The sequence below is a fragment of the Oenanthe melanoleuca genome, chromosome 2, assembly GCF_029582105.1.
Source record: "Oenanthe melanoleuca isolate GR-GAL-2019-014 chromosome 2, OMel1.0, whole genome shotgun sequence".
NCBI lineage: Eukaryota > Metazoa > Chordata > Aves > Passeriformes > Muscicapidae > Oenanthe > Oenanthe melanoleuca.
This window is the reverse complement of record NC_079335.1, coordinates 94959440-94976519: the sequence shown is the minus strand read 5'-3', so window position 1 is coordinate 94976519 and position 17080 is coordinate 94959440. Positions and strand designations below refer to the sequence as shown.

The window sequence follows — 17080 nt, the reverse complement described above, 5'->3', positions numbered from 1 at the left end:
TATTGCTCTCAACTTTGAAACTAAACCTCAATTTAAGCTTTATTTAATTAGATGTTTTAATATTTCTTCAAGGGTCTTGTCTCAATTTCTTCCATTCCATTTAACTTTTAATTAGGCTGATATATGCTAGAGTATTTAATTTCTTGTTATATTGTTTGGTGTTACAGAAACCTAGATATATTGCTATTATGCTAACTACCCTAATACTATAAATATCATTATACTACTTCTCAGGAAAATATAAGATGTCAATGCTTCACATGCATGCAGAAATACTTCCAAGATGTTCCATTTCAAAAACTTTCTGATTACACAAAAAGTTATTTTGCAGCATGGGATAATGAATTTTGCTGCTGCATGCAATAAAGAATTTAATACATGCTGTCATATTAGAATTTTAATAAAAAATAACTAAAGAGAACACCACAACAAAAACAGACAAATAGCAGTTTGCTATTGTCTTTTATGGTTTAGAAAGATTAATACAAAAGGAAAGAACATTATAATATCTGTTGCATTTACTGTTCAAAATTCCTGAGTCACGTGTATCACGTGCCTAATTCTATAGGCATGGTTACACATTGTATTACATAACTGATGATGTGACATCCTGTTGCATTTCATTCCAAAACAATGAAGTGTCTGAAGTCCCCAAACAAACCAGAAGACCTGTGATGAAATCCTTCAAATGCCCTCTCATTTGTCTTCAGGCATATACACATTTTATCTCTTCCACAAGTCTTTGCTGTCTAGTCTTCTTCACATTACCTTCTGACTAAACGTTCTCCTTGTTTCTTCTTTGCTTCCTAGAAAAAAAAGGTCTGATTTGTCTCAGAGGAAAAAAAAAAGCTACACTACCAGTTCAGGGCCTATCACTCACCACCTTCAATGGCACCACCTGTTCTAAACGCCTGGGTGTACGCCAGCATACTTGGCATTACATACATAGGATCCAGATACCTTAGTGTGAACAGGCTATAAATAACAGACCAAAACTCCCCTTCTCTTTCGAGCAAGACTACAAGATCACTAAAATTCACCTGAGCAGACACCATCTCTGTATACTTGATTCAACAACAGAGAGGAACAGCACTGCTCTAGAATTAATATCATTTAGAAACAGAATCTGAATGCAAAAGTATTAGTACTGTGACAGCTGCATTCATAATTGAGAAGGAGCACGATCGTATTGGAAACCGCAGTTTTGTTTGCTTGACCTTTAGTGCTTTGTCCAAGCAAACTTTACAGGAGACAAAGCAAACAGACATAGAAAAATCTAAAATTATGCAAGACAGACACAAGAGTCTTCCTCAAAAGAAAGACCCCATAATGCAATTAATACCGTAAGTCCAAAACCACCTATACAAGGAAAAGGGCTGCATGACCACAGGGTGGCCATGACCCAACAAAGGGGCACACAGGAAGAGAGAGAAATACATTAGGTTTTAATTCACTGACAAATAGACTGAGCTTTAATGCAATCATTTTAAGGACTCATTTGAAATTTTCATTCCAATTAATACCTTAGTTCAGAATATTAACCGAAACAAGAACTATTGCCAAAAAAGAGCTGCTACTATGACTGAAAGAGCCCAACATTAAAGGGAAAATACAAAGACTGAGAAAAGCATATAATTACAATCTGCTAAAAGATTCCAGTGCTTACCACTGTATTGGAGGCAAACTTATTCCAGCAGATGAATAGTGTTTCTGTTTTAAGAAGCTGTTCATCTCTAATCATGGCCCACTTCAAAAACCGATAGCACAAAGTTTCTGTTCTGAGTAGACAAGTTTATGTCAGCTTTTTCAGGGAAAAAAAAACCCTTACTCTTTAGACAACTGCACAGTGCAGTTTATTTATGCAGTATATTTGCAGTTTACTTGCCATTTTAAAATCTGAGAAACACAATTTCTTATGAATTTAGCAATAAAATTACAATTCCTTAGAGGGAGTTGAAATCCCTCAGTCCATTGGTGTGATGAAGTTAGAGACCAACAGAAAGTTTCCAGTTAAGACAATCAAAAAGCCATTATGCAGCTTGCAAGAGTCTGCAAGTGCCTGATGAATCCATGAAGTGTAACAGCGCCTGGCTAGCACCTCCAGACCTCCCAAGCTATCTTTGGTGACCTCCAGCAGTCTTCGCAAATTACCAAAATTCCAAAATATCTTCCAATTTCAAGCGGTGGCAACTTGCTCTATGAAGTAGGAGTTCCCCGCCAGCCAGTTGCCAACAGCTGCAACTGGAGATTCCATTACTGCACATTACATACATGATATTATCACCAGTTACATGCAGCATCTGGAAAGCTCTTATAATAGTGACTCACCAGAGAATCTCTTGGGGCACAATATAAAGCATATATAACTTTCAGAGAAACAGTGTAACACAGATTGGCTTTTCTAGAATCAGTGCTACTATAAATGCTGAAGATCCAGGAATAAACTAAGAATTCAAAGGGAACTTTAAAACATAAGGGGATGACAGTATTAAAATGAGCACTATAAAAATTATGAAAATGCATAATAAAATTAAAAAAAAACCCAAACACAAGGATCTTCCAGAAGTGTTTATTCTAAAATGGAGCAATCACCATTTTTATACTGTCAGCTTTTGCAAAATGAGTATCCTTTCTGTTATTTTGCAAAAAAATGATTCATTGCTCATTAAAAAACCAAACACTGCTGCTATATTGAGGCTCCACTTTTAATGAAATGGAGAGCCCCATGGTAACAACCCACATTCTGTAACAAGCTGCAACTATTTAAAATATTTTTCCCTCACCAATTTAATACACTCCTACACTCTTTCCTACTCATGCTACAGTTACAGTACAATGAAGAAAAGCTACTGCAGCAATGGAAAGAAATTGTCCTGGGTACCCCTTAGAAGGAACAGCAGTTGGAGAAACTATCATCTGACATCATTCCTGCTGACAAGTTCCCTGCTGTGGTAGTGAAGTTGGTAGGCTTAGAAACACTTATGTCCACCTGCCCTTTCTTTGGTAAATACCCCTTCACTTCTTCCCTTAAAGCAGATCTAACACTGCTAGCTTAGCTCAAGGAAACGTGAACTTTTACATCACCCTTACAAGCAGGCAGCATTACTTACATAAACTATTTTCCAGGGCATGTAATGTATAAACAGAAACTGCCCCTTACCTACAACTGCACGTTACCTAGTTTCCAGATACAAAGATAATAAAATAAAATTACTTTCTCAGAAAGCAATTCTAATCATTTTTGTAATGCTACTGAACTGCACTAATTCATTACTATCACCACACATCTTCACACTAGGGTCTTAAAAACAACAACACAGTATCAAAGCTATTATATACCAAAGCTATTCAATTATATATGATACTGTTCTAGGTTTTTTGGTATATGCATATGCCAACTTGTGTGCTATGTGAAAATCTAGACCTTAATAAGCTCTACAGATCACCACTACACAGAGTCTAAACAGCACTTTCTGAAAGTTCACATGTATGAAAGTACTATGCCATCTTCTGAGAGAACGAGACTTTAAAAAAAGCTCCTCTGGAGTCAATTCACAAGAAATACTGGCATTTAGGTCAACAAGCTACAACTGACACATTTCACAAAACCGTCCTGTATTCACGGGTTTCCACTTTTAGCCAAGAATTCACTTCAGGTAAGACTGACTTGACAGTAAGTTAAATACCTCCAAACCCAAGTAACAAGAAACAACAGCAAAATGATGTAATGTACATCAAACTGCTAAAGCACCTTTTATCTATTCTCACATCATCACTAAGCAATTACATTAACCAGGGAAGCAGATGTATATTAAGAGGGTAACTGTTTCTGCGCTGCAATACATTTAATTACATCAATTCAAAGCGAAGACACAATGAACGTTTAAGGCGCTCAGACAAACATTGATTTAATATTACACTTTGTAACCTCCTGCCTCACATCTCCAAAGATGTTTTACCCTAATGATACTTTAAAGGGAGAAAATTGATCCTAGACCTTCCTCACTTCAAGCAAAAAAATGCCTGTAGGTCTCTCTAAAATAAGGAAACCACCGAGTATATCACATAAAGTCAACACAGTACTACCTCATCGACAAAATATTTTTATTATCAGTGAAATACATAACACTGCCCTTCAAAGAGTCATGCTAGGATTCAAACTGAAAATCACTTAAAACACATGGAACAGATCACAGTCTGCAGCTGTTTCCAGGCTCCTTCCAAACTCATGAATGTGCTCATCTCTCTTATCATCCTCAACAACGTCTTTACAATTACAGCAACCGACCATACTAAAAATAAAAGAGCGTGGTCCAAAACAAATTAAAAAAAAAAAAAGAAACCAAACGACCAAGCATCAGCAAGAGTGCCCGACTCCCAGCTCGCTGCAGAGGGGGCACGCCCTGCTGCTGGGAACAGCGAAGCCGCGGTAACGTGCTCCGAGGAAGTGGGAGAGAGAAAGGCACCGAAAAGCACACAGCTGTGATTTCAGCACACCCTCCTTCCTCCCTCGTTCCGGCGCTTCCCCTCAGCCCCGAGGGGCGCACGGAGCTCCCGGCTCCCGGGAGGAGGGATCGCGCCCGGGCAGCGGCAGCAGCCGCCGGAAGGGCTCGGGCCAGGCCGGGCTCGCTTCCCCCGGTCCGCCCGCGCCGAGCCTGCCGCGGCCACACGGACGGGGCCGCACACCACCGCCCCGAGCTTCTCCTTCTGCTCGCCGGCCCGGCCGACGAGTTCCGGCTGAGCCGCTCCTACAAACCTGAAGAACCGGGCTCCCGCCCCGCTTCGTCGGCCGAGTTTTGTGTCTGACACCCTTCCTCCTCCCGGCCCTCGCCCTTACCCTGCCTGGGCCCCAGGGAGCCTTACCTGCGGGCCAGCCTGCCGCAGCACCGGGACGCCTCAGGAGGGAGGGGGAAATTGTTTCACTCTTCCCTCCACCGCTTCCAGGGGTGCGAGGGGTTTGTGGATCCCGGAATCACTTCCTTCCCTCACTCCCTACGCCCAGAGATAGGGGAACCGTGGCAAAAGCCGCCCCAGGGCAACCGCAGTGCCCGTCGCGCACGGGCCGCGGCAAAGGGAACTGCTACCTCACTTAACCCTCTCCACCGTCCCCTCCCACCTCTTCCCGAGAGGGGTTGGGGGAACCGGAGCCGCAGGCAGACGAGCCGCCCCGCTCCAGGCCGCCCTCCTTCTCCCCGCCCCGCGCTCTTGCCTCCTCCCCTTCAGCGCCGGGCGCTTACGGCCACATCGAGACCCCGAGTGAGAGACTGCGGTAAATTTCAAACCGCCTGCAGGGCCCTGCGGAAGGAAGAAGGGGCCGGCGCTGAGCACAGGGAGAGGGAACGAGCGCCCGACAGCCGAAGCGCAGGAGGCACGGCGACCCACGCCGGCAGCGACAGCCGCCACACCGCCCGGCCCCGCGCAGGCCGGGGGCGCAGCGCGCAGGCGCCGCGGAAGGGAGGCCGCGAGGGCGGAACGGCCGCGTGCGCACGGCGGGCGCGGCTGCGGGGCCGGGGGAGCGGAGCGGGGCGGGGCGGGGCGGGGCCGGCTGCGCTCTGCGCGGCGCTGCTTCCTTCGGCTCCGCTCTGCGTCCTTCGGCTCCGCTGCCAGGGACCCGCCGCCTCACCGGCAGCTGGTGGGCTGCTGGAGCTCCGGGCCGGAGTGGGTGACTGCGGCCTGTGGCGGCCTAGCGAGGAGGCGATCCGAGGGAGCAGCGCCCTCCTCTCGCCCCGCTTCTCCTTTCCTCGGCAGGCAGCGGAGGGAGGGGGCTCATTCTCTATAGCGTGTCGTACTGCAGTGCTCGCTCTCCGCCTCGCCCCTCCTCATCATCGGGCAGGCCGGCTGGCTCGGTGCTGCGGTGGGGAGAGGTAGGTCTGACACCGCCTGTTTGTGCTTCATTCCCGGTTTGTTGATCGGCGTTCCCCGGGGAACGGCTCCGGGCGACCGCGGCCGCCGCTGAGGGAGGAGCAGCAGCAGGACTCGCCTGCGCCGGGCCCGTCCGTGCGCACCCGGCGCGGGAGCGTCTCGGAGGATCCCCGTGGATGGTGCCACACAAGGTTTGTGGGTAAAAATCGTTTGCAGGCGATGGCACCTTGGGTTTGACCGGCCTAACACGACCAGACTTCCGTAATATCAGAATTTAAATGCAAGCAGCCGTCATAATCCCTAAGGATAAAATACAGGGGGGAAAGAAAATTGCTATGCCATTACATATATTGCGGTTTGTACAAAAACAGTCATGAAACTTGGTGAGATTCTGCTGTGAGATAAACTTGGGATCACACTGGTAGTAATTTGCTTTCCAACACCTCTGCAGTTAAGTGCAGGGTGACTCTAAGAGTGTAGAGATAATTAGAGGAGATGGCATTTTGTATGTTGGAAATCACATGGAAATGAAAAAGCACTCTTAAAATGACAGGCATAGTGGTAAGATTCAAAAACATGCACCAGAGTTCAAATGTCTTACTAAAAGAAGCTCAAGTGGATGTGCATAAAGTAAAGAAAAAGGGATATGCAAGTGATTTAAATCTGTTAAAGCAGATGTATAACATATTTCTTGTGTCTCATTAGTATTTTATAATTTTCTGTGTGAGAAACCCTACATTGTCTCAGTCCCTTTCCTCAGCTGATCATACAGTATAGCCTCACCATGCTTATTTTTAACATCACATTAATTTCTGTGGTAATAGAGGATGATCTCACTGGAGGGAGGTAAAGTAGTAAGTTTCTCATGGACCTTCATCTACAGAAAAGACTGAAAAAAATACTGTCTTAAAACCTTCATTTTGATTTGACTTTCTTGCAGAACGACTCACCTGTTGATTTTCTGGACTTTGTGGAGAATTGTCATTAAAAACATCTTGGGCTGTTTTTGTTTGCCGTAGCTAGTGGGAGGAGTCTTTTATTCATTTTTGAGTAGAGAGTTTGTGTAGAACTTTCTGAAATGCGGCATGTCCCAGGTCTGTATGAGATCTCTATTAATGTATTACTATTAAAGAGGATTTTTTTCTATAATTTGTACATTTTTCTATGATTAAGTGTTGATATTTTCATACTGCTAGTCTTTTGATATCATAGAGTGCACATTTTCCTTTAATGATGAACTAAAACGCATGTCTTCTTGAGAGCAGGCATGCATTTTTGTCACTTGAAAGAGCAATTGTTTACTTGACTGAAAAGCAGTGTACAGTGCAGTTAAAATAGGCAGTGGTACAGGATGGCACAGTAGCAATTCTGAGTTCAGCATTGTTAATGGATTGCTAAATAGTCAGGTTATATACAGTTTCATTATAAACCTTCAATTAGTAGCCAGAAAACAAAAGTTATGTTTGAACTTTTGCTATGAAATTACTGCAGCTATAAAATGAACAATTATTTATTAATAGGCCTTGATTAAATTATTACTGAAGCTCATATGAAGCTTGCTCTATTAATAATGAGTTTCAGCTAAAAATAAGTAAATGAATGAATGAAATATCACTGGATCTGCCTTTGAATATTTTTTTCTTCACTGTTATTTTTTTATACAATAGGTTAGTACAGATCCCTTATCATATGCAATTGAACTTGCTGATTTACTGTCTCCCTTTTCTCTGGAAATCTCTCTCTAAAACTTCTTAACTCAATTAAGGCATTCCATGGGTGGACACTTAGTTCTTTTTGGAATTACTGTCACCTAAGAAATTATTTCTAGGATGAATCTGTAAATCAGTTAAATTGAATATTTTGAACAGCGTCAACTTCCAACGAGAATATGTGTACAATTTTAAAGAGATTTTGTCACTGTAACAACTCCTATGAGAGAAATGATATATTTACCTCTGCAATGTTTTCTATTTGTGCTGTTCTGATTATCTGTTCTTTTCATCCCACACTTTAGCATTTCTAATCTTCCCATGAATCTTTTGTTTCATGATCATTGCACTTTATGATCAAGAATATAATAGTGTTGCCACACTAGGATTATAGTGTAACTTAATTCCTGATGTGATTCCTATATTTTCCCTTCTGTGCCCTCCCTATTCTTCTCTCTCTCTCTCATCCCTGCCACCCTCCTTTTGTTGAAAGAATAATTTCCAGGTGTTAATTTAACTGGTAGGTTGGTTTACTGGTTGATTTAAGAGCATTTTAAGAAGTTCTGACAACCTCATCAAATTGTTTCTGTCATTTCCATTTTGTGTCCTTCCTTTCCAGTAGTTTCCATCTCCTCAGTTCAGGTACCATCATTCAGCAATTTGTTTGACACAATTGAACGTACTTTTTTTTCTTTTTTCCCTGCAGCTGTAGTAGATCCTCCTGTAGAGATTCCCAGTATTGTTAGTAATTTCTTGTTCCCCCTTCCCACAAAAAGGGTGTTGTAATACTCCCTTGTGACAGGTGGAAAATCAACTTTTGTATCTACACTGCAAAATAAGTGTAAATCACATTTGTAATGTGGGAAGCAAGTCTTGCTTTTTTGTTTGTTTTGCTTTTCAAAACAATTGTTGGATGTGTGTACAGGAGCTTCTGTCAGGCCCTTTCAGTCTTGTCCTCTGCCACCTTTTATTAAGAGTTTAATTTCTACTAAAGATACATTTCTGTCATCATATGCAGCCACAAATATATATTAAATAAGTGTTTTCAATCTCAGCATTGATATGGTTTTTAAAATTTCAACAGGAAAAGAAGCACAGAAGATGCGTTTTTAGGTGTCCTTTTGCATGTGATCTTCTCTCCACCAATTTTTAAACTCAGAAATCTTTAGAATATGTCTACAAAATCTTTCAAAACTTTAACAGAATTTATTTGAGTATGGAGGGACTGTTATCAGACTTTCCATGTATATAACACTCCCTAAGTAGTGGAAAAAAACCAGTTCAAAATTCCCGGCTGTTTTTTGCAGGTATGTGCACATTTCACTGCTGTTCTTAGAGACTACAAAGTTTCCAGTAGTGCTGGGTACTGAAGAATGAGTGAGATTTAGTTTTTCCCTTTACCTCATTTACTTTAGCACTGGAAAAATCCATAGTAGAACTGCATGAGTTTCCATTCAGTTCCAATCCATTGCATCCCCAGCAGGAAAAGAATTAGGCTGCCTTTTGAATAGCTGTGGATAGAGCTACATAAAAAATTTGTATTCCAATGTTTAAAAAAAAAAAAAAAAACTAGACAACAAAATAAATGCAATCTTTTTTAGAAAACTTCTGTTTTAACACAGATTAGTTGATTGACCAAACAATTAAAAACAGAATGTTATCGATATTCTAGATTTTCACTGTTTTGGTAATTTTTTAAGTCTTTCAGAAGCAAAGTAATATGATTATAGAATAAAATTTTAAGCACTGGATTTCTGAACAGTGTCCCAACATCAGCTTGTTATTAAGAATTAAAGAGAAGATGCATTATTTTGATCATGCCATTAAGATGAAGCTGAATTATGAAATATCATAACAAGGTTTGCGGATAAAGTTTTTTTTTATCTGTAAAATAAATATGAAAAAATATTTTAAAATAATATTTTTTAAATTAAAGTTTTATTTTAAAATTTGGAGATGTTTCTACTATACATAGCAGTATATTTAATTTTCACATAGAGCTTTTCATTCCAGCTAATGATCTATCACCATCCTTACAGACCTGATAGACGTAGATGTCTTTATGTTCTGTTTGATCTATATAGAAATGCTGATAATTTCCTATGCTAAGATAATTCTTGAAAACTCAATCTGAAGTCCATTCTATCTACTCTTTGTGTGTTATATATCCTGAAGAGAGGTTGTGTTAATGCTAATGGATTTTACTGATGAAGTACAAGCTACATAGAGGAAATCACTTTCTCTTATGTAGTTTTGTTGAGCTTGTAAAACTTACAATCAGCGACTGTGTTGTGTGTGTAAACATGGATCTTTTAGTATTTACTCACTTATTTTTCTTTGTCACTTCTCTGACTCCCATTATATTTTTAAATTTAGAAATGTCATTAGAATGTAAAGTTTAAATATGAATTTTCAATACATTTAGACTTTTATAACACACTAAAATCTAATGAGCATTTTTCATAGCTCTTCTATGCCTGATGTCCCCACAACCCAAATTATCTTCACCTACAGCATTCCCACCACATATGCAGAAGTGAAGAAATTCTTTATTACTAAGGCATATTTACTATGGATTTTTAAAATATTTTTTAGAAAATATAATAAAAATTGAAATGCTCCTGTACTTCTTCCTGCCTGAAGCAACCACTTCTTTACAATTCTCTTCAAAATCTCAAATGCATAGATTCTTCATATAGCAAAAATAGTTTTCTCTAAACCTTCATTTTCTCCAGCAACAAAGCTGATGCTGTGTAATATACTTTTTAAATAACCAAGTGGAATAACTGACAGCCAGCCAGCCAGAGATGTTTCTTTTCTATTAGTGTTGCAACTATGCTTCTGCTCACAGCTTCAGTGCACTTCTCTGTTGGTGTATGTCTAATATTAATTTGTCATCATTTGAAGATGAAAGTGGATTTTCCTTCACACAATTACTGTTAAAGTGGAGAAGCAAAACGACACTGAAATTTAAATTCTAAATCTCAGGGTCTGAACTGTACTTTTGAGATTGTCTAATCTGTTTATCACTTACAGAAAGAGTCAGTGGTAACCTTGTATCTTCTTTTTACGTTTAATCACCATTGCTCCTGGTCCAGTTTTTTTACAGCTCCTGAGCAGTTGCTGCTTCTTCAGTTAATGGCAGCTAAGCAATGGATGCTTAGCACTCCTGAGAAAAACAGTCCATTCCAAATAAGCAATTTGGTTTAATAATTTTTGTTTGCTGAACTGAACATCAGAAGGCTGGGAATGAAGTAATATCCCCAGATCTAGAGTAAAACAAGCTTTGCAGGTCATGTTAGAGAAGATAATAGCTAAAACACTGGAAATTTTAGAGCTGTCATTCTAATCGTTGGATTTTTGTGGGGTTTTCTAAAGGTAAGTTTATATTCTTAACATTATAGAGAATTTAGAATTTAGGTTATTTAGAATTTAAAACATTTAGAGAAATGCAGAGCTGATGGAATTAAAACACAAGGAATCAATGAGGGAGAAGAAAAGTTTTAAAAGTTCACAGAGATGTTCATTAACTTAAAATAATGTCTTACTTGGCTGTAAAATATAGCCTGATTAAATTTGTCTTTAGTCATTTACTTTATATAAGATTTTAATACAGCATATCCATCTGTAATCTTTCTTATCACAATATGTAGATCTTCCTTCAATGAAATTAGTGAAGCTACCAGAAGACTCCAAATATCTAGTTGTAACATTTATATTGGCCAAAGTGAAAAGTGAATAAATAATTTAAACATTTAAACAAATTAACTAAATTAAATTGATAGTACTCCTTAAATATATGTTACATTTGAGAGCCTGAACATATTTGATTAATTAGATTTTTGCATCAAATTCATCTTTATGGGTACTTTGTGTTGAATTTTCTGAGGGTTATGGCAGCTCAATCTGAGCTAGGGGTAAAAAGCAAATATTTATGTTTCTGTATGTAATATGTAGTTCTGATCTAAAATTAAATTTAATATTGTAGAATTCTGTATTTGATGACTGGACCAAAAAAAAAAAAGATTATTTGCAGTTTCTGAGATTTTATTTGGCCTTTGCAGGAATTATTAAGGTAATCTTGCAATAATCATTGTTAAGGGACATACTTATGCAGTTCTGTGAGACTTCTTTAATTCTATTAGCAAAAGTCCAACCAATTGAAAGAGAGTAAAGAAAGATTTAGATTATACATGTGGAAGTGTAAACAGTCTTCAACCTTTTCTAGGCTGAAAAAAATATTAAAGCATTATAAAAGTCAGATGTCACTCTAAGTATATACTGGTCAATTCTACTTCCAGGCATGATTTAATTCTCAGAAGTGATGTGTCAGTCTTGCTCAACATTTCTGTAGAATGTGAAAGGAAAGTCAGAGTGACTTTTGTGATGATTCATGCCTGAATATTTTGAACATTAACTGTTCTGACTAGCTTAGTTTTAAAAAAAGCGAGGGAGAGCACACACAAACAGGATTATTAGCTACTTGTGCAGACTGGTTTATAAGCATCCACTTGAGAGACGGTTGCAGCTGAGTTCAACTTTAACAGATGTCACTAAAGTCATACTTTTAAAAAAAGGGATTACACAGCTGTAATGAGGATACTGTTTGGCAAGGGAGGATGTTTGTTACAGGAAGTGAGATGGGAACAAGAAATAATGCTGGGTGGTTAAAGGAGCCAGGATTGGTTTTGTACATCTGGCAGTTTTCTTTGTGAAAAAACAACAAAACACCTGCCCACTCACCCAAAAAACCCAAAGAAAAAAAAAAATTTAACTCCATCTCTCTCCATGACCACAGAAAGCATATCTGATGTCAGAATCAAGGCAAAACAAATAGGGAATATTTTTCGTGTTGCTTTTATAGGAGTTTTTTGAGCAAAGCTATACTTTGAACCACATCTTAAGCTTTTGTGCAACAACTTAGCTTTGCTGCTTTGTTACAGACATCAGTTTATTTAATCACTTAAGAATGAAAACGAAAATTTTAGGATTTGTTAATAACAATAGAATGGGTTAATCCACCAATTTAGGAGTCCTTCAAATCACCGACAGAAATGGTAACTTTTGATTTTATATATGAAATACAGATGTGTGCAATATATATTAACTAGAACATCATATGCTAATAGTATTAAAACTGAGGCTGAACAGAATCTCAAACAAGTCCCAGTGTCTAATGACAAGCAATTACTAAATAAACATTTCTTCTTGTTAGGTTATTCCTTCACCAAAGATGTTTTGGTATTCTCCTAACTCTCCACGTCTGCTTTGCCTCAAAACTTTTGAGAAAAAAATTCAAATAGACACCAGACCAGTATAAGTAAGATATGTACTGGCTTTTCAAGCTTTGCCTGTTTCCTGAAAGAAATATTACAATTCTCAATTCCTGGTGAGCAAGACAGCCATGCATATTTTTAGAAAAACCAGTTCTGCATCTGCATTTGTCTACTTTTTATGTTAGAACGTTTGGCTGGGTTGCTTGGTACCAAGCATAACCAGTAAGATGAAAACTGCTGTCTAAACAGATATATGGGTTAATGTAACTAAAATTTAATTGATTGAAACTACATAATACTTCTTGTGTTTCTCATAATTTGTCGTTGATAAGTGTAGAACTATTACCTGCAATATAACCTAGAACAGGAAAAAAGGTAGCTTCTTATCTATGTGTTGTTACTGATAAAAAAAAGAAGAAAGAAGGCCCCAGGGGAAAAAAATTAAATTCCATGCTGGAAGAGAAAAAGCAATAAAAGTCTTCTTCCAAAGTAGGTATTTGAGGGTTGGACTTGTTTGTATTTGTCGGATTTAAAGGAGTAGCATCCAGAAAGGCTATTAGGAGTTATTTTCTAAAAATTTACCTCAGAAATTAATGAGATCAAGAAAAAAGTTGTAAAGGAGACATTGAATCTGAGACACTCATCTGAGATTATCTTGGTTCCATTTATTTTACTTACTGACTATTTTTGGACAACTTAATACAGGATGAAAGTGCAAAATTGAACGAAGCTATTTTGCTTTTTCCTTTGACCATGCCAGGTCAAGATGAGCAATGTGAGAAGCTTGCCTGGAAATTCTGTGAAAAATCCAGAAGGTCTTAATTTGAAATTATTCCTTTGATCATGACAAAAAAAGATTATAGCTCAGTATCCACCCTGGAAAGTAATGCCAGTGGCTCAGCCAGCTGCTCTGACGTCAGCCCGTGACTGGCACCGTGCTAAGTCTGTATAAAGTCAACAGCTGGTCAGATGTACCGTGGACTCTTGGGTGCCCCAGCAGGGAGGGCACGCAGCTGGCTGAAACTGAGGATTGAAAACTCTCGGTTTTGCATAGAGAGGACCAGGGAGTGGAGTGTGCAGGAGTATAGTAGAGGTAAGAAAAGAGAGAAGTATGTGCAAAAGCATACGCTGTTACCACTGATCATCTAATGAAAGCTGCTGCTCTTTGCAGCCTCTTGCTGGCAGGCTCTTGTTGCAGACTGCTGTAGTAAAAGTACTCAGAAGGTCAGGATTGCAAAAATGTGAAGGTTTTTACACTGGTGTACTGAAAACCTGATACTTACTATCCTTAAGCAGTTGTTACTGCTCTCATTCCTCAATACGGTGCTGTTATCTCTACAGTGAGGCCATTTTCTGATTCTTTTTCTCTTCTGTATTTGCACTGTGAAGTCTGATTTTGACTCCCATGTTTGAATTCTCTTCATAGTTTATGTTTTCAGTAATTATACATTCCCTTATCTTAAAATTTGTCAACAAACAAAAATATACTTAAATATTTGAAATAAACCAGCCAGAAGTTTATGTTAAAAAGTAAATATTTCATGATTTTTAATTCAAGACTATAAATATTTTCTGTTAACTAATGTGCTTGACAAGTTTCTCATTCTTAAAGGAAGCATTATTTCCATCATCAAGTCGATTAAGTATTTACACTCCTTTCTCTCCTAAAAAATCATGTTCTCTGGAAACATTGGAGGTACTGGAGGCAAACTTCAGTTTTCTATGCCCTCAGTATTTTTATCTTCAAGCAGCCTTCACCTTTGAGCAGTTTTATTGTTTAGACAAAAAACAACAACAGTTTTCCATGACTGCAGAAATTAAATTAGTTTCATTAGCTGAAAGTAAAACTAACAGTTGTCATTAGTGGATTATATTTCATAATATTAAACTACTTTCTGCAGTGGTAATCCTTTCAAGCAGGCATGAGGGAAAGTTGTTCCCCTTGATTATTTTCTTTGCACCATATCACAAAACTTTTCACTTCATCTTTTATTTTTTCGTCTTCTTGGGGCATCTCTGAATGAATGATGCAACTGGATTTTCTTATTTCTAAATCAGTGCAAAAAAGACAAAACTGCACTCGACTGCAAGTCTTTGAACTTAAGACATTTTACTTGCTTTTGGACAAAGAGTGATTTGAAGACTGTCATGTACCTGACTCTCTGCTCTGGATTGTGTTAGTAGAGTATCACCTCTCTGTTGGCTTTGCTCTGAGGCTTCTTTTGAACGATGACTGCCTTTACCTGTGTGATGTCTGCTTTTCCAGGTTTTTGTTTTGGAGACTAGGTCTTCTCCTGAAGTGGCAATTTCTCCTTTGAATTCCAGAGAAGTACCCCCTTGATCCTGAATACTTCGTTCTGAAGTATTTCAGGCTGCTTACATAAGCGAAGTCACTTCTGAACCTGCTCAATAACTTCACGGCGGTTTTGCAGGCTTTAAAGTGATGTCAGCAAGAGAATGTTTTAAAAGTATACACTGTGTACTCTGTTACTGGCACCACAGAAGCTAAAGTAGTCTCATTCATGGTATTCATAATGTTACTTAAGAATTTTGTTACTTCATAATGCTCACAGTTCTCTCCTTATACCTAAATCTCCTGCATGGTTCCTGCTTGAGCACATGCTAAATGGATTACACCAGAAGACCAAGTGCCATACAGTTTGTAGAAAGTATATGATCCAATAAGACTTTCTGACATTGTCCATACCTGTAAGAAATTAACAGGTTTTAACAGAGGTTGGCAAGAAGGAAAGCAGTATGTTATTTTCTTATTTGTTCCCAATGGACTAGTAAAAGTGGACTGCTAGACTAGAAAGAACAAAATATCCAGAAAAATATCCAGTGAGCAGTGACTTCCATCATAATTCTGAGTTTCTTTGACAGCCTGCAAATTGCTGCTAAATCAGAATTGAGAAGCTCCCAATATAGTTCCTGGTTTCATAAGGACCTGGCAGTAATGGAAGTATAAAAAGGAATTAACTGAAATCCTTTAATTTAGCCAGACAGAGCAATAAAACACAGTTGTCTTGTTCTTTTTATGCCTGGCTAGTTTTCTTTATGTTGTAGTAAACAAACTTGTAAAATTTCTGGTATCCTTCTAGAGCTGAACTTTCTGCTTGTGACCTCTGCCTGACCCAAATATACCGAATACAGTTTAATACTAAAATAATCCAGATCAACACAGCATCTGTTTGTCTTCTCTCCCAGAGATGCTATTCCAAATGAAGTTTCAGGTGCAGCAGGACACGTTGCGGTCAGCCTAGTTCTTTATAATAGAATAATTTGAGTTCATACTTGGTTTATTAAAAATGTAACTGTATAAATGCAATCCTTAAGTTACACCCTCTTCCACTTCAAGTCATGGAAAATTTCAAGTGGTTTGAAGGAAATTACCAGAGGAAGTACTTGTGTGAAGACTTGTCACTGTTTTTTGGTGATAAGTGGTTTTTTAAAGTGTTTCTTTTTCTTATGTAAATGTAACATTGCAATACTTCAATTACAGCCATCAGAGTTTATTCTGAATAGTTGGAAAACAGTTACTTTGCAACTTAGAAATTATGTGTTCCATTTCAGTAGGTGAACTCATCAATAAAGATTTAATATTAGTAAAGCAAAATGTTATATTTTATATTAACAATAAACTATTCTGTGATCTGTACCTGATCAATATCTTTGGCGTTTTCTGTACAAGCAGGGAAAGACTTAATGTGTGAGAAAGGAGTGTGGAATCAAAAGTGACAAAGTGAGCAAAGTCTGAAAGAGAACAGTTTGATTATTAGAATTGTAATTTGAAGTAATGCATGGTAAGAGATGAAGATGGGGGGTGTCTTGGGGTGATTTTATGATGGTACTCTATTCCCCGATCATCCGCTTTATGCCCAGAACACGGCTGCTGTGGCTTTAAGATGTGCCGGTGGCCGGAGCCTGGGAACCCCGGAGCTCAAACTCTCCACGCCCCGCTGCGGTCGGAGGCGGCTCGGTTTGTTACTTCGTTGCCTTCGCCGGATTAGTTTTCCTAGTTCAGGCAAGGAGCTTCTGGTATTTTCCCTTAACCTGGCCGGGGGGCTTTTTACAAGCAAATCCTCTCAGCGGCCTTTTGTTTTGGTTTTGGTTCTTTTTTTGGGTTTTTTGGTTTTGTTTTTTTCAGTCCGTTCGGGCAGCTGGCCGGGGGGGAGGTTCACACCAAACCCGAGACCCGAGAAGCTGAACCAACACAAAAAGGACATTACACTC

At 38.9% G+C, this 17080-nt stretch overlaps 1 protein-coding gene across 8 annotated transcripts in view; it reads right to left on the bottom strand.

Annotated features, from left to right (window-relative positions):
- LRRFIP2 (LRR binding FLII interacting protein 2) overlaps positions 1-5455 on the bottom strand; it is a 52906-nt gene extending 47451 nt beyond the window's left edge. For 3 of the 8 annotated variants that reach the window (XM_056485714.1, XM_056485709.1, XM_056485712.1), the window contains exons 1-2: positions 1667-1778; positions 769-806 (exon numbers count right to left, since the gene is read on the bottom strand). The gene's annotated coding sequence lies outside the window, so the exon portion shown is untranslated. Of the gene's footprint in view, positions 1-768; positions 807-1666; positions 1779-4863 lie in introns of those variants that run through there. The other 5 variants (XM_056485707.1, XM_056485708.1, XM_056485710.1 and 2 more) reach the window with 3 other exon arrangements.
- Between the last annotated feature and the right edge of the window lie 11625 nt (positions 5456-17080).